This window comes from Jaculus jaculus, chromosome 16 (assembly GCF_020740685.1).
Source record: "Jaculus jaculus isolate mJacJac1 chromosome 16, mJacJac1.mat.Y.cur, whole genome shotgun sequence".
Classification (NCBI taxonomy): Eukaryota; Metazoa; Chordata; class Mammalia; order Rodentia; family Dipodidae; genus Jaculus; species Jaculus jaculus.
The window spans coordinates 24752620-24779188 of NC_059117.1; the positions used below are offsets into that span (position 1 = coordinate 24752620).

The following is a 26569-nucleotide window of genomic DNA, read 5'->3' on the forward strand; positions in this document are numbered from 1 at the left end:
TTCAAGGTGTTCCGTCAATAATTCAGCTCCTTATGCTTAACTGACACATGAATGGTCGTGTACTTTCCCATTCCCAGAGAAACAAGTTTCCAAAATCCTAAAACTTTGCAAATATTGCATCCTCTCTAAAGGACACCAAATACAGTGGCAAACAGCAGTTTCTGGTTCTGGTCTCTGGCCCAAGCCAGATACCATTCCCAAAAGAAGATGAGTCTACCAGGTTTGTAGGGAAGTATCTGAAATTATTTACAATTTATAAGAATAGTCTGAGTTTATGTAACTATATCCCACACAAAAGCAAAGCATAGTTTCGGCTATACAATGTTTACTACATTATAACCTTAATATAACCCAAAGACAAAACTTGCCTTCTGTTTTTCTCAGAGGAAAGGAAAACAAAAATTTCCTTGGCTTGGCAGTACTTCACACAATACCCACAGTGCTCTGCACTGAAACTGCCAGACAAAAACAGCTGTCCTATTAACAAAGACAAATATGAAAGAGTTCACCTTGCACATTATCACAAGTGTTTCTTGGTGATTCTGTTCTAACTGAAAATTAGCCCCCAAACCCATCACTGTGTAGCACAGATTGATCCAGGTCACATGTTACTAAATTAAACATTTTCTGCTTTCACTGCATCTCATTAAACATGCTACTGCAAGTTTAAATAACTCGGTGCCTTCATTTGCACAATCGCCCATTTTGTTATTGTTTACCACAACCTAATTTGGCACATCATAATTCAAGCAGCATTGGTTTTATGTTATAATGAAGCATTAATTTTTAATATAATTGCATTCTTTGTCCAGCTAGTTCAGCAGGGGTTTACTCAAATGATTCTTCAGTTATCATACAGGGCAAATTATTCGAATATTCACTCGACACCTGTCTATGCCCAACTGAGTCATTTCACTATAAATTAAAAACTCATTAGGAGCTTATTTAAACTAGCTTATTTGCTTAAACAATACAGTGAATGATTACATTGGTATAGACTAAATGGCCTATACATCTTCAAGACACCTTTTCCAAAAAACATTTGATTTAATCATTAAGCAAAGCATATTTTCTCACCACAATGACATGCAATTACTAAATCTCACAACTTTGCAAGACAGTATAAAATTGTCTTCAAATATTAATAAAACAATAATAGTTACGAGTTGTTCACTTATGTCTCTTTCTATCAAAAATCTAAATGAAGCAGATATTTGAAAACATGCATTACAAATTAATTAATGTCATCCTTCAAATGTTGGTGATCAAAAAGTAGAAATAGATATGTTGGAGAAGAGAAAAAGGTGAATTGGCTAAACCTAGAGGTAAACGTTAAAGTATAAAATGCATTCTCACAGCCAGAGAAAACCTTTTACACACTAATTACTGTCATTTTTTCAGTTATGTAAGTATATATTATATATGATGGAACATATTTTATATTGGTTCCATTTGAAATAATATTCTCAAAATGAAATAAACTATGTTAAAATTTTTATGTTACATTCAATTTTTCAGTGCTGAGATTTATGATCACTAACAGATAATCAGATGAGGAAACAACATGACTATGTAAATTGCAATCAGAATTCTACAATACTGGTATGAAGCTATATTGTCCCAGGGCCAGTTCATACCAGAGAAAAATCAAGCACAAGATAATTTGTTTTAATTCTTCATTTACTGACTTATTAATTTATTTATCATGTTTCTTTATTAAGCTCACAAAACTGACTCACAAACCTAAGAAGCCTAATAGAGCAAATAAAATGTCCTATATTCTCATATATCTGCATGGAATTTGTACTTTGATTACACAAATCATCTGCTCACTAGCTGAGTGAGTGCAGTAATGGTGCCTCATACAAAGATATGCACAAAAGGGGAAAAGGAAGCAACTTGGAGTGAGGTTGAAATTTTACAGGAAAGGCAAGGAGAGTCTTAAAATGATCAGTACAAGTCAAAGGAGCAGACTGTGGAGAGACCTGTGGATTTCCACAAAAGAGAAGAACAAGTACAATGTCCCGTAGCAGCACTGTCTGCTCATGAAAGGGCAGTGGTAGAAAGCTAGGAAGGACAGTGAATTCTACCCAAACCCCATGTTATCTGGAATTATCACTTAGTACACTAGTGATTCTTTTTTTCCCAAGAAGAAGAAATGGTCTCTGAGATGACTCTTGCAAGATATCCTTAACTGAAGTTATAGCAATAGAACCTAAAATTTTTGAGATATACCATCCTGGAAAATATCATACTCAGATATAAAATGGAAAACTTTCATAATCAAAATGTCACTGGATAAGATCTTTACTTTATATGGATCTGACTGGACAGTTTTGTCTTGTATGTTTGTGTAGTTAGGGAGCCCAGTGTGGCTGAGGTATTCTAATCAATTTGGAGTGTCACGAAAAGATGAATGCAGAATGGGGAGATGACTTAAGTAAGCCTCTGTCTTCTACTCTGAGAGATGGAAAGCACTGATGGGTTTGGAAAAGTATGAGACTGTGACTGACACAGAAGTCTTAAAGAAAGACTGGAGGGCTGGAGAGATGGCTTAGCGGTTAAGCGCTTGCCCGTGAAGCCTAAGGACCCCGGTTCGAGGCTCGGTTCCCCAGGTCCCACATTAGCCAGATGCACAAGGGGGCGCACGCGTCTGGAGTTCGTTTGCAGAGGCTGGAAGCCCTGGCGCGCCCATTTTCTCTCTCTCTCCCTCTATCTGTCTTTCTCTCTGTGTCTGTCGCTCTCAAATAAATAAATAAATAAATAAAAATTTCCAAAAAAAAAAAAAAGACTGGAATGCCGAGCACAGAAGTAGGAACAGCAGTACAGGGCTGTTAGGAACTAGGTGTTGTATGCTGCCAGACATGACTGGGAGAGCTAGAGGCCAGAGTGTTGAAGATACCTGCACTCTGGCAATAGGTTTAAGATCAAACCAGCAATAGTTGTTGGCAGAGTAAATGTAGAGCATGCAAAAGTATAGAGGAATCATAAATAACTGCAAGTGTAGTGGACGGTTCCACATTGCTGGAACGAACATCTGAACCAGACACAGTTTCGGGGGGAGAGGGTTTTTTAGGCTTACAGTTCCAGGGGAAGTTCCAACAATGGCAGAAACTGGCTCCTATTCATAATTCCAAGCACAGAGAGATATGACCAGCAGTCAGCAAACACCAAAAATTAACAAACACAAAAATCATGAGCAAACAGGATCCCCGTTGGTCAAACCTCTCTGCATACCTTTAGGCTGGAATTCAGCCCTGGCCCCCGCACACACCTTTGTGCTGGACACCAGGATACAAACCCAGTGATACCTCCTCCACCCAGGTGGCTGGAGACCCAAGTTACAAGCTTTAACAAAACACCTAAGGGCTGGAGACATGGCTTAGCAGTTAAGGTGCTTGCCTGTGAAGGCTAAGGACTCATGATTGACTTTCTGGGTCCCATGTAAGCCAGATGCACAGGGATGAAAGTGTGCAATGTCACACATGCACACAAGGGGGCACATGCATCTGGAGTTCAATTGCAGTAGCTGGAGGCTCTAGCACACCAATTCTGTTTCTCTCTCTCCTCTCTCAAAAAAAAAAAAAAAAAAAAAAGGCTAGTCTGTTGGGCTTGCCTCAAAAACAAAACAACAAACCCCGAGTCTTCAGGAGACGTACATTCAAGTGACCTCACTGAGCATGTAGAAGAATAAAACAACAACTTACAGCAGCCGGAAGGACTAGACAGCCATGTCTCATAAGAAGCAGAAAATTTTTCATTGACTCTACTGGATTTCAAACCTAGTTAAATATGTAAATAGACATGAGAAGGGGAGGCTAGCTCACTGGGTAAACTGCTTGTGGTTCAAGGGTGTAGACCTGGATTCAGATCTCAGAACCCATGTGAAGCTGAATAGTTAAATATGTAAATAGACATGAGAAGGGGAGGATAGCTCACTGGGTAAAGTGCTTGTGGTTCAAGGGTGTAGACCTGGGTTCAGATCTCAGAACCCATGTGAAGCTGAATAAGATAGTGCATATATGTAATCACAGCACTCCTATAGTGAGATGGGAGGCAAAGGCAAGAAGATCCCTGGAAGCACACAGGCAGCGAGCATGGCACACACAGCGATGAAGAACAAGAAACCTTGCCTCCAAAAAGGTAGAAGTTGAGATAGCCTCTGACCTCCACACTCATACCATGCATAGCTAATGTGTGTGTGTGTGTGTGTGTGTGTGTGTGTGTGTGTGTGTGTGTGCATGCACACACGTGTGCACACATACACACAAGTACACACATGATAAGAGAAATAAGAAGTGCATCACTGGACACCTGAGTGTGGATATATAAAGAAGTGTGACATACACCTGGTGGAAAAGGCCTCTAATGTAAGTTCTTGGGAGTAGAAAGAAGAGGAAAAGGATTCAAGGTCATCCTTGGCTACATAGCAAATTTGAGGCAAGCCTGGGCTACATGAAACTTTTTTTTTTTTTTTTAAGGAGAAGAAAAGGCACTGGGAAATAGGTTATATTGGGAAAATTGAGAGCTGTAGGTGGATGATATTTAGCACACAGATGGTATTTCAATCTGTAAACCTGGATAAAATGGCTAATTGGGGCACTTTTAGTCCAGGGTGAGTGTGGCATAGCAGAGGAGCTCACATCATAGCAGCCAACAAGCAGAGAGAGAGAAAGAATGCCTGTGATGGCTTGCTTTCTCCTTTGCTCCTTAATGTTGATCTGGGCCATCAGGCTATGAGATGGTAGCAGACACACCTAGGGTGGGTTTCCCCGCCTTTGCTAAACCTCTTTGGAAACACCCTGTTGTAGCTACCTTCTCACTGCTGCACAGAGCACCCAAGCAAATGCAGCTGATGGGAGGAAAGTTATTCATTTGGGCTTAAAGTCTCCAAGGAAAGCTCCATGGTGTCACGGTTAGGCGTGAGACAACGGGTGACAATATCCTGAGCTGACACTTATTCCTTCCAATCCTTTGGTACCTGAATCTCTTAAATAAGGAAGCAAAAGGGTTGACTGTTTAAAGCCAGCTTGTTTACAGATCACTGGATACAATTAGCAATGGAATAAGCTTCAGGGAGCTGGAGGATAATTTATTATAAACTAAAGGAAGGTTAATACAGAGCTGCATCTCTGGAAAAGTTACTAAGAGTAAGTGATTACTCTGTGCTCAACCCAAAACATGACATCTAAGCCATGCCCTCCAAGGCTCAGGGAACCTCACTAAGAGAGGGTAGAAAGAATGTAAGAGCAGAAGGATGAGAAGGGAGGCTGCAGAATACGTTTCTTGATAAGACTAGTTTGCTATATTCATGAACTCAGAGCAGATGTAGTTACCTTCACAAGATTGAGCCTATCCATATTTCGTACATGAGGGAGGAAAGGAGGAGTCCAGGACACCCCCACACCTCCAGAAATCATGATAAGAGATGACTGCTGGGGAGCGGGGGGAGAGATATTCTTCAGTGTTGGATCCATTCTCTAAAAATAACCTCAGATCCATGATCATTCAAGATATCCTAATTTTACTCAGTGGGTCAAAAGAAAGACCTGAGAAAAGGATGAGTATTCAATGGGAACAGGGGCTTTAGTGTGCGGGGAAGGGAAATGAGAGAGGGTAATTTGGGAAAGGGTGGGAAGTGGGATCAAAATGTATTATGTATAAGTATGAAAGCATCAAAAATTATACAGCAGAAAACAAAACCCACTGAACTATTTTCTGCCCTTCAGGGAAGTCCATGCCAAGCTCTCTTTTATTTGCTTTGCTGAATAAACATTTATTTAAAAAAAAAAAAAGACTATGAAAAAGTGGTAGGGGCATAATGCGAAATGTGTATTTGTAGTCAAAAGAGATACAATGGAGATTTATTGTAGTCAAGAAAGCAGAAATGAAATACAGATTATCTGCAGGCATTACAAGAGTAGTGTCTACCTTGATAGGTAAACAAATCATTTACCAGTGGATGAGACCTTATTTTTAAAATTGTAATAGCTCTCTCATCCACATACAATAATTTTGTCCTTAACACTCACCACCATGCAAGCTACCTTAGACACATTTAAGCATACAAGAAAACCTTACTTATTGTACCTACAATCTATCTTTCTTGACTATAAATCAGGCTCTTGAGGCTAGGGATTTGGGTCTATTTTAATCACAACTACATCTCTATACCTTCTGATCACAAAATATCTAGAAACTAAATGAACACTTGAATGCTGGCTAAGTTGGTTGAAATATAAAGGTGGTAACAGAAATTACAAGGTTAGGATTCCTTTTCTAAGTTATGAAAAGGCATACTGTTATAAATGAACATTACATAGGATTAGGGGACCAGGGTTCTATCGACAGGTCTGGCCACAGTGCTACCAGTTTAGGGAAGTCATTTTCTTCCATAAACTATATTTCTACCACCTACAACATCACAAGTTAATTGGACTTATATATGCCTACTATAAGATTAGACTAAATCACTAATTAACCAAGATGTAGAATCATTCTTCTAGATCTATAAAATAACCAAATTCCTGTTGTGCCACTGCACTTTATATTCAGGTGGTTAAAATCATGCACCCAGAAATAATTTACAGTGTGACAGGCATGATTCTGTTAGAGGGAATGTTTGCTAATAGCAGCTCTCTTTTTTATTGAATCAAGCAACATCACAAGGTCACAGCTCATCCAGTCAGAGAAAGGAGAATCAAGGACAGGTGACCCAGATCAAAATCTCTGCCCTAGCTCTGCAATGATCCAAAGAGCTTGTTTCCCAAAAGGCAACACTTAATTGATTTAATACTAAGTTTCCTGAATGGTGTTGTTAATAAATTTGGTTTGAGGATCTCAATTGCAAATTAATTTTCCCCTAATCCCTAAGATTTCTCTTATTGCTAATATGCTATTTCTATAACCTTTCATAGGCCCTTACCCAAATGTAGATCTGAAATAATCTTTCCTCCTTCCAAATACAAATTCTGCAAGATAAGATGTGTGGTTCTACCAGATGGACAATTTATGTAAGCACTGAAAGAAAACAGTGACTTTGAATTAGGGAAATTTAGGTGGTTTGAATGGCTAATAACAAACAATTAGAAAATCTTCTAGAAATATAAAATTACTGAAATATATCAGATGTCACGATTTCAACAAACCCTAATTTGTTATTATTTAACATGCATGTCCCAGTTGGGCAGCATTATGGCTGTGAACTGCAGGGTGATGGAGGAATCCTGCCATCTGCTGCATGGCTAGAAGCGCTGGGCTCCAGAGGTCAGGGACTATGATTATAAACATGGCCTCAAAGGAAACACTCACTCTTTGCCCTGTGAGGCCAGAAGCTCAGATGTTCTTCCAGTTCTCTCACTGAGTTACTGGGCAAATTCTTAGCAGGAGATTCTTAACCTTGAGCTATGTCTTTAACCCAATCTTTAACAGACTTAATAAGGGCAACACATTTTTTCTCTCTCAAGCTCTCATATTATGGTTCATTTTTCTATGTTCTGTTCTCCAGGGATAATATACTTATAATTCACAAAGGTGTTATCGGGGTTAATTAAAATATGATCTCAAGATGGACCACAAATTAAAATGCTAAAAAAAAATAGCAATCAGCTTTTTCTGGAGCTGGTGAGCCCACAGCAGTGGGCGGCAGAGGAGCGACTGTTCCCTCCTCCCCCAGGCCAGACAGCGGAGGGGTTGTTCAGGCTGTCGGCCCTCGAGCCCAGATTGTTCTGTTGTTGTCTCTCATTCAGTTCTACGGAGCCACGCAGGCCATGATGAGTGATGTGGAGGGCATAGAGTGTCGCTCTCAGTGGAAATTTCCAACGGGGACTCCTGCTCGTGTAACGTGGGAGAGCAGGTTGGGCTCTGGTAGTCCAGCAAGGGTTTCCAAACACTCTGAATCCCATTCTCGATCAAGATCCAAGTCCAGGTCAAGGTTATGGCGGTATTTTCACCTGGTCCCATGCTCAGAGATGATCGGGAAGTAGGTCCTGTACATCAGGGTAGAGCCCAAGTCCCTCCCCAATGTCTGACTGGAGAAGACATACTGGCAGCCAGGCACATCCAGATCCCAACACTTGTCTCTGAGTGCTTGGCCTCATTTTGTACACAACAGAGAGAGATCTTCGTGAAGTATTTTCTCAATATGGACCACTGAGTGGTGTCAATGTGGCTTATGATCAGATCATGTGGATTTGCTCTTGTGTGTTTTGAGAGACTAGATGATTCCAAGGAGGCTGTGGAAAAGGCAAATGGCATGGAACTGGATGGTAGAAGAATTCGTGGATTAGGAGCACACACACCTACTCCATGGACCTACGTGGGCAGGCCAACTCACAGTGGTGGCAGTGGAGGTGGTAGACATGGAGATTCTTGCTATGATAGAGGATAAGATGGAGGATATGACAGATATGAAGATTATGACTACTGGTACAGAATATCACCTTCTCCTTAGTACAGTCATTTTGAGTCATTAAGCATCTTGAGTTAAAAAAAAAAAAAAGGAAACTTGGTATTAGGCTTTGTGAATTTTCTTACCTTTACAGAGAATTCCTAGCTAATCATATGAGGACAGAAATGGTCTTTTTGAAGCTTTTGTGAAACTCTAGACATTTATTAGAGATCTGCATTTACAAAATCCTTTTTTAGCTTTCTTTTTGTGGAAGATAACACGTTAAGTAGTTCATTCATCAGGTTTGTCTGGAGAAGCATGGAACAGTAAAATGTAGAAAGTTTGAAGTTACAGAAGAAAATACTGGACATTTCTTTTGATGAATGCAATTTTTGAATCCTAAAAATTAACTAACTTTTTAGACATGAAAAGCTTGTAGATTCCTTCTAAAACATGTATTTGAAATACAAATGTTAAACTTTACACACTTAAAATGAGTGTGTGTGTGTGTGTGTGTGTGTGTGTGTTGAACTTACTGATGCTTAAATATTCTCTTAATCAGTGAATATTGTTTATTTATTACCTAAAACAGTTGTATATCTTGCTGTTTGCAGTTTTGGTATTGGAACATCAGTTAAGCAGGCTATGTATAGAGTCTTTAGAAGATACATATGGGGAAAAGTAATTTCTTTTCAAATAAAGGTTAATTTGAAAACTAAAAAATTTTTAAAAAGTGATCATTCCCACATGTCTATGAGTTTATGAGCCATTGTTATAAAAACAGTCTTAGTTCATTCTTTATATCAATAAAGAGTACATTTGTCAAAGAAAAATAAAGTAAATGCTGACCCATCCATGCCTCTATATTATCTACTTATATACACTTTAATTGGTATAAATCATAAATATTGCCAGCCTTACAAAAAGCATCAGTCATTTAGGACTGCATACATAGCTTCACAGAACTTGCTTGTGAAGCCTAAGGATCCAGGTTCAGTTCTCTAGTACCGACATAAGCCAGAAGCACCAAGTGACATATGCGTCTGGAGTTCCTTTGCAGTGGCTACCCATTCTCTCTCTATCTGCCTCTTTCTCTCTCTTTCAAATAAATAAATAAAAATACTTATAAAAAAAAAGGATCAGTCACTTAAATAATTGCTATTAATTTAGACAAGATCTCCACACTGGGTTTTCTCACTCATCAACTACCCATCAAGTTTTCAAGTCCTACTCACTACAGATTTTCACTTAGATACTATCTATAACTCCCCTACAAATCTCTTTAACAAAGCTCATAATTAAAGAAGTAGAGTATTAGGAGGCAGATAGTCATGGGTAGGGTGGCCAGCCTCCCAGGCAGTTGGAACTCAAGAGCCTGAAGTAGTAGGAGCAGGAAGAATTAGAAAAGGGAAGTAGCAGATGTCTAAGATAAACTTTACCTATTCCATGGTTTTGCCAGGGGCAACCTTTCGGTAATGGGTTTCAGCTTTGTGATGATAGCAATGGAAAACTCAATGGTATAAGAGGTAAACTTAATGATTTCAAAACTTCAACCTTAACAAAAAACAGAACTGGAAATTGTAACACCAGGGAAGAGAGATGAAGAAAATTTCACATTTCTATACAAGCTATTATCTTTGCTGGGCCTTGGTACCTTGGAGGCACTGGACATCTTGCCCGTTTTCTTATTACTTCTGAAGTAGGTGAAACAAGGGCCAGTGACTGCACACAGCATAAAAGGAGACATCACATAGAGACAGGGATCCAGACTCTGCTATGCTTCCTCTATCTTCTGAACTACCTGAGATCACATAGCAACTCGTGGTTTCATTACATGCTGGGACAGAGATTATGGGGAAATGGAGGTTTCACTGGAAAAGTCATATCACAAGTAGCATCTTCCCATTTCCAGTAAATACTTTTATCTGAGTTAATTCCTTCTCAAAATAAGTATCAAACTTTTTCAAGTTTTTGTATTGTCATTTTGTCTCGTCATGTTCAAATGCTACATAAGGAAGCATTAAAAATATAATCTATATAGGTAAAATATATCCATAGGAACAAAAGGGCTTTGAAGCCAAATGACATACATGATTTTGAAAAGTATGACAGTGTGCAAATAATTATAAAACTAAGTATCAAGTAAAAAATATGTTTGAAATGCAATGTGACCTTTATCTTCAAAGAAAGTACCACATATTTCATCTTTAGTTTGAGATTTAAAAGTTGTATTCACATTAAAAGGTTGCTATAGGGCTGGAGAGATGGCTTAGCAGCTAAGGATCTGGCTTGCAAAGCCAAAGGATTCAGGTTTGATTTTCCAAGACCCATGTAAGCCAGATGCACAAGTTGGTACATGCATCTGGAGTTTGTCTGCAGGGGATGGAGGACCTTGCATGTCCATTGTCTCTCTGTCTCTCTCTCTTTCTCTCTCTCTCAAATAAACAAAACATTTTTTAAATCTCTATAGATAATTATTATAGTACACTAGGAATACAGTACTTTGTTCTCTGTATATGAGATTAAATGCACATTTTAATTAGTTAGCATATACTATAATTTAAAAATAACAACTATGTACACATCAAAGAAAGGTGATAAATTATGGAATTATATCCCTAAAACATGGAATTATATAGATAAAACCACATAAATCTCATTGTTTTATCTGAAAGAAGAATTCCCATATACATACTCACTATATAACGAGTATATTTTATTTTACTTAATAAAAATCAGGTAGGAATGTTCCTAGAGTTGTGCCATTTGGGGCAACCTATACCTGCTCTTTAATGAAGCCCATACCATGCTCTGTTCTAGAAAACCCTGCTTCATAGTGTCTAATTTTTCATGTCCTTGATACAGCTCAGGTACCTTTCCTTTTCACTGTGGTCTTTGCATGTTATTAACCTGTGTAACCTTCTATTACATCATGAGTGTGTGAGCACATGTGTGTGTATGTGTCTTCACAGATCTGAAAAAATAGTCCATTGCTTTTTTTCAGTGTCTATAATACGGCTGCTAATTAAATGAGTGAGAGTGGAGTTGCACTGAAAAATGGAATTTATTTTTTCAAAAATACTACTTCTGTCAAAAAAAAAATCAAGTGAATGTACCACAGCACAGATTCTATTACTTAAAAGTTATCACCTGCCTCTCATTATGATAAATTTCAGTGCTGCCTTTAAAAAAATTGCTTCCACTGATATGCTTTTCATTGTTCAGAAGCTTTAGCATTTTCTTTAGCATACTGACAGAATACAATCTCAGGATCAAAGAGTCTAAAAGCATTCCATTTATCATGAGTACTGATTTAGACTTGAATTCTTTTTAGGCAGGTATGGATCATCAATTATCTCATGTATTTATCAGAGTTTATTACAAAGGAAATTTCTCTTTTAAAAAATGAAGCAAATGAGAAGAAACATTATGCTATTATCTGAGCAAATTAGCTGTCAAAACCAACACTGACAGCCTTACCAAAGCGTACCCTGCCCTTTGGAAAAAAGCTTCACAGGTAAAGAGTTTAATCAAAGCAGCTTCTACATTAGACTTGTGTTCCACTTAAGCATGGACTGTAAGTCAGACCCACAAAGAACTCTACTTAATGAAAATACATATTTGCTTCTTTTCTTACTCAGCTATTTTTCTTAAGTCCTATAGAAAGATGTAACAATTTGACACTTATTATGCATACTAAAATAGTTATCTCTAAAAGGGGGACGTACCTTTCACAAACAACTTAAAACATCATTTGTGTAATGTACAGTCTAAAGACCATATAATTCCTGCTAAGAGTGTCACAATCTCCACTCACATGCCCAAGTGAAGGAAATATCAAACACGGAATGGCATAAAATTCACCAACTAAGACTGGTTTGAATTAAATAATACACTGAAAATGTATGCTCACAGTCTTTCATTCCTCACTCTACCTTTTTTGCCTTGGCCAGACATTTTTAGTCTTCAAAATATGTGTGAATCATGTAGAAGGTATATTAATACAGATTCCATACCCCACACTCAAGAGTTTCTCATACACATCTCTTCCTAGTGGCCTAAAAATGTGCATGTCTAAATTCCCAGGTGACACCTATGTTCCTGGCCTGAGGACCACATCTTGGGAACAGGTGGCTTGGGTAATACACCCAAACAAACACCTGCTAACACCCAGATCTTTAGCTCCATATCTGGCCCTTCTATCCAATTGTCCATTTGAACATGTTGCTGGGTCTCTGGTTGCAAAAAATTTACCACCATCCACCAAATTGCTCAATCCAAAGTTTAGAGATCATCCTTAACTATATTCTCTATGGCCACATCTAAATAACTTAACAAAACTGTCTATTCTGTTATATATATCTTCCCACTCTATGCATTTTACTTCCTCTCCACTATCCCATGGTGGTAGACAAACACTATTATTTCAATAGGACCACAGCAGTACAGTAGCCTCTTAATCAAACATCCTTTTCTATTTCCCCATTCAATCTATTTTCTATAGTGCAGAGGAAATATTTTTAAATGGAAGCATGCTGATGGTCAGACTTTCTAACAGATTCTCATGTCTCTTAGTTTAGAATAAGAGCTAAAATCCTATTTGTCACTTCTAAGATCTGCTATCAAATCTCTTAAATATTATCTTGTGTAAACTCTTCAACCTAGCCAAAATGAACTTCTACTATCTCTCACAATATGTAATTCAGGAACTTTGCATACATTGACTATTCATATACTCTCAACCTTGCTTTTTCCAGAAAACTCATCCCTTGCTCCTCAGTTTAAATGTTATATTTAATGAAAATATTTTCTGATTCCCCATAAAAAATTAAGTCACTAGTACTATATTTTCACAAGGTACTCTTCATTGCCTTCTTGAATAAAATAAATGGCATTTAGAATTACTTGATTATTATGCATCTACCTCTCCATCTAAGCTTCAAGGAATCAATGTGTCTTGTTCACTACCTCAATAGCAAGGACTTATAAGATGAATAACAATAGTAGATATAATTAGTCTGAATTAGCATTGATTGGCTGCTATGCAGACTATTGAAAAAAACTGCAGTGAATTAATAAACATTAAAAGTGAATTAAAGGGCTGGAGAAATGGCTTAGTGGTTAAGGCGTTTGCCTGTGAACCCAAGGGATCCAGGGTCTATTCCCCAGTACCCACATAAGCCAGATGCACAAGGGGCACATGCATCTGGAGTTCGCTTGCAGTGACTAGAGGCCCTGGTGCACCCATTCTTTCTATCTCTCTTCTCTCTCTCTCTCTACTTGCAAATAAATAAATTAAATTATAATTATAAAAACAAAGCTAAATAAAAGTGAATTAAAGTAGAAAGAAGCTTGCCAGGGCAGCACCAGTTTCTTGAGATGGAATCACTTAGCCCTTACCCCTTGGAACCACACAAACTTGACTTCAGGTCCAATTTGAGACACTGACAGAAAATACAGAGCTCAACTTCTCATGTACTCAGCAGGTCACAGCACTGGGGTATGTGCTGATTCAGCTTAGTTGTAGCTGAGCTTCTGCACAGTTGATCTCAGACCATTACAGCTCGTTCCCAGCTTGTTATGAACCCTCCAAGACAACATACTTCAACTAAATTCATGGTGCTACTCTGCCTCAAAACCTAGTGGATTTCTGAATCATACACTATCCCTTTAATATTACTCATACTAAAACCATTTGTCTGAATCCTAGAAAGTAGCTATACTCTCCATTGAGCAGCTGTTCATGACCTGTGCTCAATGAGCACTTACATAGACTCAATACAGGCCTTCAACAACGGCTGCAAGGCTACACCTTATCCCCAAATACTCACTTCAAAAACTAAAAGATATCAAGGGAATCTTGTGCTGAAAGTTTACAAACTGATTTTACTCTTACTTTGTGGACTGTATGATGTTCTCCATTTCTGCTCTTCTATCTATTCATCCAACTGCTACTTAGAACTACTGTGTGACAAATACCATGCCTGATTTTAGGATGCAATGATAAACAAGAACTATCGTTGTCCTTTAAAAACAACATCTCAGATAATAAACAGGAATATGTATTGAAGTGCTATAAGAGCTCAGAAATTAGATAACTGATTTAGATGTTATAGAAGGCAATAAGTCATGAGAGATAATCAAAATTAACTGTTTTAAATCAGAACAGAACATTACAAGCAGAAAAAACACCTTGAATAAAGTCTGTAATTACAACATGTCAGCTGTTTTGTAGTAAAATAAAAATATAGCCGGGCATGATGGTGCACACCTTTAATCCTAGTACTCGAGAGGCAGAGATAGAGGTTTGCTGTGAGTTCAAGGCCACCCTGAGACTTAGCAGTGAATTCCAGATCAGCCTGGGCTAGTGCAAGACCCTACCTCAAAAAATCAAAAGGAAATAATAATAAAATAATTTAAAAATTTTCAGTAATTTTAGGGCATAAGGTATTGTTGCAGTCAGGTTCACATTGCTGGTAGAAATCACCCAACCAAGAGCAGCTTGTGGGGAAAAAAAGAGGTTTATTTTGGCTTATAGGCTTGAGGGGGAAGCACCATGATGGCAGGGAAAATGAGGCATGAGCAGAGGGTGGACATCACTCCCTGGCCAACATAAGGTGGGCCACAGCAACAATACAGTGTGCCAAACACTGGCAAGGGGAAACTGGCTATAATATCCATAAGCCTGCCCCCGACAATATACTGCCTCCAGAAGGCATTAATTCCCAAATCTCCCATAAGCTGGGAACCTAGCATTCAGAACACCTAAGTTTATGAGGGACACCTGAATCAAACCACCACAGGTCTGAAGCTCCACATAGTAAGGATTTGGGGTATAAAGCAAAGAAACAAGTTGGAAGACGGAGAGTGCTATTTGTCATACTAAGGTTCTCGTATTATCTCCAAGGGGACAGAGAAAACTACATAGAACTCAGAATAGCAAGCTTAAAGGAATGGTTAGAAGACAGCACAGGGCTGGAGAGATGGCTTAGTGGTTAAGCGCTTGCCTGTGAAGCCTAAGGACCCCGGTTCAAGGCTCAGTTCCCCAGGTCCCACGTTAGCCAGATGCACAAGGGGGTGCACGCGTCTGTAGTTCATTTGCAGTGGCTGGAAGCCCTGGCACACCCATTCTCTCTCTCTCCCTCTATCTGTCTTTCTTCCTGTGTCTGTTGCTCTCAAATAAATAAATAAAAAATGAACAAAAAAAATATTTAAAAAAAAAAAAAAAAAGAAGACAGCACAATATCATCGTACAGTGGATGTCAGGCCATCCAAACATAGTTTTAGCTCACAGGATACAGGGAGGTACCAGTAAACTGTTGTGGGATCTCAAAGGTTGGTAAGAAAACATTTCCTGGAGGAAATGGATCCAAAAGCACAGTTAGCTTTGGACAACAGAGGTTGGGGTTAGAAGCATTCAGTGATGAGATAAAGTCACAATTAAAGCCACAAAACTGTGTGCAACTAATGATTATGTAAGGATGGAGCACAGGTGACCTAAATGGATTAATAAAAAAAAATAGGGGCTGGAGAGATGGCTTAGTGGTTAAAGTGCTTGCCTGTGAAGCCTAAGGAATCACATTCAGTTCGCCACAATCCATGTAAGCCAGATGCACATGGTGGCGCATGCATCTGGAGTGTGTTTGCAGTGGCTAGAGGCCCTGGCACACCCATTCTAACACTCTTTCTCTCTCGCTCTCTCTTTACCCCTCTCTGTCTCAAATAAATAAATAAATATCAGAAAAAAATTTGAGAAAGGGCTGGAGGATGGCTTGGCAGTTAAGGCATTTGCCTACAAAGCCAAAGGACCCAGGTTCAATTCCCCAGGACCCACATTAGCCTGATGCACAAGGGGGTGCACACACCTGGAGTTCATTTTCAGTGGCTACGGGCCCTGGCATGCTCATTCTCTCTCTCTCTTTCTCTGTCTCTGTCAAATAAATAAATAAAAATAATTTTTAAAAAAGATAGTACTGGAAAGACAGCTCAGGGGTTAAAGTTGCTTGCTTGCAAAGACGGCCTGGGTTTGATTCTCCAGTACCTACAGACACAAAGTAGCACATGTGGCTGAAGTTCATTTGTAACAGTGTGCCCTGGCACACTCATTCTTATTCATTCTCTCTCTGCTTGCAAATAAATATACTTAAAAAATTCATCTGATCTTAAAAGCTGGGAGGATGCCAATACCTAAATCATGATTTAAAATACAGCAAACTACATTTTTAACTAGGCAGTACATATATTTCTTGACTTTTTCTGTAATACTTTGCTTAGTGTTACCTCAGCTAACACATAATTTTGATTCTTTTCATGGAAAGGAAATGTGCTTCTCAACCTCTCCCATAATTACTCTGTCAATGACACCCAAATTATTGTTTGTACCTGGGATTTACTTGCATCTGTTTTCCCAGAAATGAAAAAAAAATCAGTATAGATCAAAATATAATGAAATAGGTAGTTCCAAGTGTGAAATTTGTGATGGGAATCAACCTTCTGTTCTGATAGGATCACCTTTTAGAAATAAAGTCATCATTACATAATAGAAAACATTAAAACTTTCATTAGAAGGTTAAAATGAGTCTTAAATAAGATGCATTCATACTAAGACATTTTTATAGTAAAAAGAGAATTTTAATTATTTTACTGTATTTGAACCTATCTAAAATCCTTATTGCCAGAAATGTGAGCTTAGGAATGTAGTCAATAAAGAAGAGCCTCAATCTTAACACTCCTCCCTCAAAGCCTGTCCCTCTTGTGGGTTGTCTGATAGGCTATTGTTAGATTCATTTACAGTAAAATAATTACCCATTCCCTAAGCAAGACACATAGCAGGTTATCTATTGTCCCTCAGAGGACTGTTGGACTGCTCCTAACAAGCATTCTAAATTACAATAGCAGCTTTATTGCAATTAACAAACAGACACAAATCACCAACCCAGTTATATCTCAAAAGAGAGAAGGCTTCTGAAGTGTAAGATTATGGCTTCCTGAACAAGTACTATGTAACCTTAAATTCAAAGACCAGTCTTTAAACAAATGAGCATAAGTCCCTAAGAGTAGAGAATACAGGCAGAAGAGCTTTTTTTTTTTGCTATTTCCAACAGAAAGAGTACCACTCTAAGGCTTCAGAGAATTTATAGAGTGCAGACATGAAAAACAACCAGCATTCCCCACCAGTATGTAGAGCACTCATGCCTGATCATTTCCAGCTCTGTGTGCTGAACACCCCTTCTCCAATCCCTAGGGTAGCCCCATGGCACAGCTCTCCTTCCCCATTCCCATTGACATCCTAATTTTGAGACATGTCACAATGAGAGCTGGTGAGTTTCCAGCCGATCCTCATGCCTTCATGGTTATACAAATGCAATTGCATTGTACATATTCATAGGAATTCCATGAGGCTCTGCAAGGTTCTGCTCACAGGAACCCAAGGAGTACAGGTCAGTGGTAGGAGTCAGGAAGACCATATTGTCACTAGTGGGGAGTGATGACGCAGAAGAGGGGCACAAATAGTTCACTCTGGAAATGATATGGAAACACATATAAGCAAGATCTACCTAGCAACAACACAAATATTTCTAAGGAGAATAAATTTGTTTGAAAAAGTAAGTTGATATTATGGGTTGAATTCCTGATTTCATTAAGGCTAGAATTGTTGTTCACCACTACCATTTTTATACTTGAGCTAATTTCTAAATCTACCAGGTACTCCAAAAACAGTTGTGAGAGATCACTAAAGAAAAACAAGTAGTTTTATTGAAAATGGAATCATGAAGTTTCCCTTTTTAATAAAGCTGGTATCTGATTTGGTATGGGTGGCTGGGTGTGTACATGTGTGTGGGTGGGAAGTGTCTGTGTAGGTCGGTGTGACACAAAGAGTAAGGATAAACAAGCTGAATGCACAGCTGTCAATCACTAATCTGGATGTTCCAGCCACACTCCAGCTCTCATCTTGCCCCAGTCCCAAACCATTATTACGAAACAATTCACTCTTATTGCAAAAGTTTCAATTTCAATCACAACTGATTTTAAAAGTCAAAAATGATCTGGAATACCATGATTCAGAGAAAGCCATCATTAATAACTTAGTATACATCATTTCACCCATCCCTCTAGGTACATACATATATACATGAGTTATACACCTCACATAAAGCTTATTCATAAGGCATGACTTATACATATTTGTATTAAATCTCCAACAAAAGCCTTTTTAATCTTTAAACTGAATGTGAAGATGAAAAAAGAACAGCCAATAAAGTACAGTCTTTTATTCATAATATATTTTACCATTTTCTAGATCATATTCGTTGCTCTTGCTCTTATATACAAGGGGCCATTTTTTGTTATAAAAACTATTTCCCTGGAATCCTCACCTAACTAGCACCCAGAAACTATACTTAAAACTCTACATACAGTCCAACTTTCTAGATATCTTATTGCTCTTAGCAGATTTAGAAATTGTCACTTTCAATGGTTTCCAAGTGATTGAAAACAAATTTCTATGAGAATGAAATATTTTTCCTAATCCTTAAGAAATGAAACACAGAGAAGAGAACTTGAACAACCTGAATAATCAATACAAGGCAAGGCTCAGAAGTAATCTACAGGGAGCCAGTCTCCTGTGCTGTTTTTAAAATTACAGACATTTGAAAATATTGTTGTATCTGATTTTACTTGTGGAAGATAAATCTTATATAGCAGAGGCTATTTTAGAAGCAGTAATGACTCAGCTAGACTTTCAAAATGGGGTGGATTTATAAACCATCAGAGTGGGAACAAAGTTAGAACTCAGTGTAGTCTTAGGCAGATGAAAAGACAGTAGGCATTGCAGTAAGTGGTAATTCCCACAAATGGTAAGCCTATTTTAATCCTCAAAACCACACACATAAAACGGATATGCCTATCACTCAACTCCAAGAACCTGTTTGCATGAACTTATGATTAAGGTGAAATCTTGAAATTAGAGTATCCTGAACGAAGGCAGATCCTTAGAAGAGAAAGAGAAACAATCAGAAAGGCAAAAGAAAAGGCCATTTTGAAGGTAGAGGCAGAGATTAGAAAGCTTCTGCTGCATGCCAAATGATACCAATGACTGCCAACAGTCCCCCAGGGCTTCCAGAAAGAACTAACCCTGCCAAACCCCTGATGGCAGACTTCCAGCCTCCAGCACTGTGAGAAAATAATATGTTGTTTTAGGCCAACCAGTTTGTAGTATTTTCTTAAATCAACCAGTAGAAAAGATTAGGCCACTCACCTACAAAACAGTTATGATGTGCCAGATATTTTCCAAACACTTCATAATGACTTACTCATTTAATCCTATTAACAACCCTAAGTTCAAAATATTATGACTGCCATTTTTCAGGTGAAGAAACTAAGGCACAAGAGGAGTTTGACCTGAGATCACAGGCAGAGGGAAAAAGCAAGGATATAATCTATGCAACTATTCCTTTCACTCCTATATTATATTCTTTTTACTTTATATATATTATTTATTTGAGAAAGAAGATAGGAGGAGGAATGAATGTGCTAGGGCCTCTTGCCACTGAAAATGAACACCAGACACATGGTCACCTTGTGTATCTGGCTTTGTGGCAGTACTAGGGAATAGAGCCTAGGTCCTTTGGCTTTGCTGGCAAGTGTGTTATATGCTAAGCCATCTCTCCAGATGTATATTCTCTTTTGCTTAATTAACAAAGTATGCTTTGAGGATTTGAGGGGGGGGAGAGGGAGAGAGAGAAAAGAGGGAGAGAATGGGAGTACTAGGACCTTCAGCCTGCTGCGAATGAACTCCATACACATGTGCCCTCTTGTGTGCATGTGCAACATTATGTGCTTGCATCAGGCTATGTGGGACCTGGAGATTTGAACATAAGTTCTTAGGCTTTGCAGGCAAGCACCTTAACAGCTAAGGCACCTCTCCAGCCCTGCATGCAAGCTCTTGATCTAGACCCTGTAGAGTTAGCATATTCACATGCTGAGGTTCCTGGTTAATGGACATCTCAGAGAGGTTTTCACTGATCATGTACCTATGATGTTCCCATAAAGTTACCCCATCGTTGTGCTGTAGATCTTTCCATGACAGAATAAAAGGCCTAGGAAGGTATAGTCTTCGTCTAGCCTGCTTTCCAATGAACCACCCATATAACATAGGGCTGGAAGAAACATAGCACACATTTGGCACCTGGTGTTCAGCCTTTGTCCATCTCATAATGTGGCTTTGAAATACCCAGTCAACACCATGCACTGCCTAGGTTCCCAGCAGAGATATGGAGGAGGCTTAGTAAACTTCTCAAAGATGCCATCCAATCTGACCCCCTAAAAAGCCTAAGTTGTTTCTGCCCACACCAAGAACATATATTATCACAGCCTTGATCACCCAGCTGTGCTGGGTGGATGCATAAATATGCACAGCAGTGTCACATAAGTCACCTAAGTGGGAGCACCACGCTGCAACTCAGGGGAAGAGGACAACAGCACACGGGATCAAGACCGAGATGGACTCCATGTGGTTCTGGAGGAGAGATCTATCAGAGCAGTTTCCATATTAGCTGGAACAAGAGGATATTTTTAAGATACCCAGCAACAATTAAATACAAAGTTTTTCAAATGCATGATAAACATTTTCCAGAATATTCCATTTACTATGCCATAAAACAAACCTCAGTAAATTTAGAATAATAATAATAATAATATAACACATGTTCTCTGATTACAATAGAATAAAATAAAACATCAATAATGAGGAAAATCTGAGGTATTCAAAAATAGGTGAAAATTAACAAACTCTTAAATAACCAATGGGAAAAAAGGAAAAAAAATATAGAACATTGTGATAAATTCAACAATGGAAGCATTCAAAGATTATATGAGCACATATAGAGCAGACACTCGTTTAATCTAGAAAAAATACAAAACCAAGTACTGCAGAACACAGGAAGTAACATGTGTTCTGAGTTTTAATAGATGAATGCTAAATTCCAGCACTCAGAAGGCAGAGGTAGGAGGATTGCTGTGAGTTTGAGGCCAGCCTAAGACTACATAAAAATTTCCAGGTCAGCCTGGACTAGAACAAGACACTACCTTGAAACTTCCTGCCTCACCCCCCAAAAAAGAGGAATATGAATGACAGGGCCAGGAAGAATGAGATGATAAAACATAAACATAAAACCTACCAAACCACAATAATGTTCAAGGAAATGACTTTCTAGAACAATGAACCAGACTGGGTCCTACAGCCACATGGAAGGATTCTGGTAGCAAAGGAACATGGCACTGATGAACATGATCTATGCCATGAAGAGGAGGCACACATGACCAATGGACAGGAAGGCATATGCCTGCTACCAGAACAAATGATATGTGATAACCCTTTTGCAATTTCCAGTGAGCGTCCATAGGTAGAGATGCAACTGTTAAGTTTTACACAAAATTTATTAGAACCATGAGACAGGAAGAGTTTAAGAACGTAATAATTAGGCAAGGGCTCTGCCTAGCATTAAAGTGGCCAGGACATAGTCTCTGTTACCCAAAATCAACAAGAGAAACTAAGTTACAGAAGAAGTTCTACTGAAAATCTAATGTAATTATTTATTGAGAACATTTGTCTAATTTTATATTGGTCACAAATGAATAATTAATTTAGGGAAAAGAAACAGGATAATTACAAGTAGGAACTTCTGTGACAAAAGGAATTTAAACAAATGTTCCTTAGATAGTCTTTCTAGTACAATGCTAATTTAATATGTTTGTGAAGAATTCTAGAGAACATTATCTAGCTCAGTCATGACAATGAGTTCTCTAACAATCAAAGTCCAAAGAGATTTTGGTATCTGCAAACCTTCACATCTTTATAGTCAGACAAACAGTTACAAGTACAGAGAAGCACACTCATGCTATCAAGCTCTGAAGAGGTCTAGGAAACTACAGCCCCATCCTGCTAGGAGCCAATTTTAGTGGGAAAGGGGAGCAGGCCTGATGAGACCATGCATTCAGTACTCAAGAAGGGCTTCTAGATGAATTAAAGCATCATGAATGAGGGGAAGAAGTTTTCAGTACCTTATACTAAGGGCCTTCTGGGGAGAGAGAAAGGTATACTCTGGGACATAAAACTATCCAGATTATAAGGAGAAAATAAAGGAACACAGGCTAGAAAGGTCATCAAGACATAGTATACAGGGGACCTTCCTTACAATAGGCTAATGATGAGTTGCAAAGTTCTGTGCTCATCTAAGTAAAACCCAATAAAAGGAAAATAAAAATAAACAAATGATTACTCATAAAACTTTCAGTTCTATTTCTTCTTCTATGGAGGAGAACTAACCAAACTCAAGGAGGTCTAAAGAAAAGCATTTAAACTGAAAATGCTGGGAAGAGGTTAATCATCAAAACAAACTACAAAACCTCCCTAAACTCTGAGCTGAACAAGGCTGAAATCTAACAATGGCATCAGTAAGATCTTACTCTAAATTCAGAACACTAGTTTAAAATATCAATTCTTGAAGTTCAATGGAGAAAGAAAATGATCCTAGATCAAGAATCATATACATGTGTATGATACTCAACTTTGTATGCCAAGACTTGCTCTCCCAAAGGCAGACTTATGGCAAAATCCAATTCACACTGCTTGAAAGCATAAGAGCTTGAGCTATACAGATGGCTTGGCAGTTACTACGCTTTCCCATGAAGCCTAAGGACCCTAGTTTTGATTCTCTAGTACCCATGTAAGCCAAATGCACAAGTAGCTCATGTGTCTGGAGTTCATTTGGAGTGGCTGGAGTCCCTGATGCACCCATTCTTCTATCAAATATAGAATTAAAATAACATAAGTCATTCAAAGTCCTGTATAATTTTAATTTCCCTCCTCCCTTCCCTCTCAAATAAATATTTTTTTTAAAAAAAGAAAACATAAGAGCTGTATGCAGTTATCAGCTAACTTCTAACCAGAGGGCCATATTGCCCTTATAAGCCAGTCTTGGATCCTCTTTAACAGTCCAATGACTATATGACTTACAGCCTGATTAGCCTAGTTTGAGGATACATGGTTTACAAAATAGGCATTTCCAATCAACGTGCTGTAAAACAGAAGATTAACTGGCATCTTTACAATAATTCACAACACACAATGTTTGAAGATCACTTTCAAGATAAGCAGGTACAAAAGGTAATCAACCTAAGTAAGAAAGAAGGTATTACAGAGTTGCTAGCAACAAACCAGCAAAGTCACTAGAGATGTCCACAACTGATATTAGAGTGGGCTCTAGGAAGCCATTTTTAGTATACAAGTTTGTTATTAGACAGTCTTTTTTTTTTAAATTTTTTATTTATTAACAGACACAGAGAGAAAGACAGATAGAGGGAGAGAGAGAGAATGGGCGCGCCAGGGCCTCCAGCCTCTGCAAACGAACTCCAGACGCGTGCGCCCCCTTGTGCATCTGGCTAACGTGGGACCTGGGGAACCGAGCCTCGAACCGGGGTCCTTAGGCTTCACAGGAAAGCGCTTAACCGCTAAGCCATCTCTCCAGCCCATAGACAGTCTTTTTTAAAGGCCATCTCTAGTTTAGAGTAATACATTCATGATGCCAATATAACAAATAAACTTTCTGTAAGTGGCAAAACAAGTATTTGAAGCCATGAAGATTAAAAAATGAAAATCCAGGGGCTGGAGAGATGGCTTAGTGGTTAAGATATTTGCCTGCAAAGCCAAAGGATCCCATTTCTACTCTCCAGTATCCATGTAAGCCAGATGCACAAGGGGGCACATGTGTCTGGAGTTCATTTGCAGTGGCTGGAGGCCCTGGCATGCCCATATTCATTCATTCTCTCTCATTCTCTCTCTCTTTCTCAAATAAATAAAAATAAAAATAAAATAAAGATAGAAAATGAAAATCCAGGGGCTAGAGACATGGCTCAACAATTAAGGCACCTGCCTGCAAAGCTTGGCACCTGCCTGCAAAGCTTAACTATCCAGGTTCGATTCTCCAGTACCCACTTAAAGCCAGATGCACAAACTGGCACATGCATCTGGAGTTTGTTTGCAAAAGCTAGAGGCCTTGGCATGCCCATTCTCATTCTCGAATTCTCTTGCTCTCTTTAATGAAACTTCAAATATAGTCTTCAATCTCCCGATCAAGGTAGGGTCTCGTTCTAGCCCAGGCTGACCTGGAACTCACTCTGTAGTTCCAGGCTAACCTCAAACTCAAAGTGATCCTCCTATCTCTGCCTCCCAAGTGTGAGTGCTAGGATTAAAGGCATGCACCACTACACCCAGCCTACATCTGATTTTGGCTGTACCATGTATTAGGTATAAAATTGTTTTGTAAAGGAACTGAATCCAGATACAGGAGATAGGGAGGCATCTTTATCACAGACATGTATGTAACCAAGGCACTTGTGCTCTGTAAAATCAAGCCACTACACCAAATAATTACTTAACAATGGATGCATTGTTATGAAGGCATGTCTTTCAAAGTATTAAGCACAAAAAGATTAAGTGTACCTCACTTTCGTTTGAGCTTGTTACATGTTTAAAAGTTGCCATACATTCTGATTTTGGTTTATAAATGTGGGACCAGATGAGCATCATTTAAATGTATATACTTCAATCACAAAGAATAGGAAATAAAGACTCTAAAAGAAGGGTGGATGGAATATAGCCCTTCGGAAGGCCTACCAAGGACTTTTACAAACAAAACAATTTCACTAGACCTAGTTCTATATGATGTAACATTACCAGAACCTAATGGAGAGCAGAATTCAGGTATGCAACATCTGCAACAATGGATTTTGCTCCATGATGGTGGTAAATGTAAACTATCCAAATGCCAATCAAACAAAATCTATATTCCCATAATCTTAACAAGTAAATTAATCCATAAACAAGCACTACAGAATAACCATCTTATGTTGCTGTGGGTTCCTGGCAGGTTCTCATATAAGGTAGTGTAGACTCTTTAAATTTACTACTGCTGTTTCTAAGACACTGAGGTATAGTAAGATGCTACAAGATGGATGAAGTGGAACTGGGGACAGGCAGCAATAATTAGGAATTCATATATTCATTTAAAGGTGGAAAAAGTTCATCACAAAGGACTTTGAGTGTTCTATAGCCTTAGGGGAATTTTGATATCAAAACTGCTCCGGGTTTGATATAAATTTAAAGGACATTTATACTGGAATATAACTAGGTGGCATAATACCTATTAACATAGTTAAATTTCTCTAAAAGACCTCAAACATTGTAAATAATGCCCTGAATAAAGTTTCATTCCATTTGAATCACATGCACTGTTACTACAGATCTCTACCTTCTATGCCCTAATGTCTTCCTTTCCCTGATCTGCTGCTACACAAGGAAATAAGCACGTACTTAAATGATTCCCATGTTTAGATTAATAGTAGTTCCCATAATTCATAATTTTGTTTGGAAAGGGTTTTTCTTCTGATACAAAGGTCATGCTATTGACCCACCATCAGGAATACTAAGCAATGAGTATGTCTTGTGGTTGTGGGGACGTAGGCTCTTTTATATCCCATTGCCCAGGGCCCTTCACAAAAATTGCTAATTGTGCAACCAAATAGAAAGTATGATGTAAAATATTCCTGTAAGTATTAAGAAGGAGGTAAACAGACTTCTTCCTGAACTTAAATTCTTATCATACTTCTATAGTTTGGGGATGTCCTAAATGTCTTCTAGTGTTGACTTTAGCCAAAATTAGTGATTATTAAAGCATGATTGACTTCTCTTTCTAAAATGGAATAATATTATAAATCCCACAGGCTGAATTCATATCAAAGGTCAGCAGTCATGCAGACATGGTGTGTGCCAAGCTGTCAACCTCTGTTTCTGGCAAGCGAGGTAGCTTAAGATGGCCGAATCCCAAAGTGGACAACTTGGAAATATCTGCAAGGCATGAATATATAAGACTTTTCTGATAATATATTTCAAATTGAACTTTCAACTCCATAATGCCCCTTTTATGCTTCTTTTTCTCAACTATACTTATCACTATTAAATAATTTCTTATCCAGCTCTCTCAATAGAATACAAGTTTCAAGGGGACAGAGATTTTTACCTATTTTACATCCCCCAGTGCCCGTATCACTTCCTGGTAACTATCAGAATTTCACTAAAAATTGATGGAAAGAAGGAGGAAAATCTGTTTGCACTAAGATCAT

General features: G+C 38.4%; 1 protein-coding gene and 1 pseudogene across 3 annotated transcripts in view; one reads left to right on the plus strand and one right to left on the minus strand.

Moving 5' to 3' along the window:
• Positions 1–26569, minus strand: part of Immp2l (inner mitochondrial membrane peptidase subunit 2) — an 872509-nt gene that overhangs the window by 600540 nt on the left and 245400 nt on the right. The window lies entirely within an intron of this gene.
• Positions 7773–8488, plus strand: LOC105943683 (annotated as a pseudogene).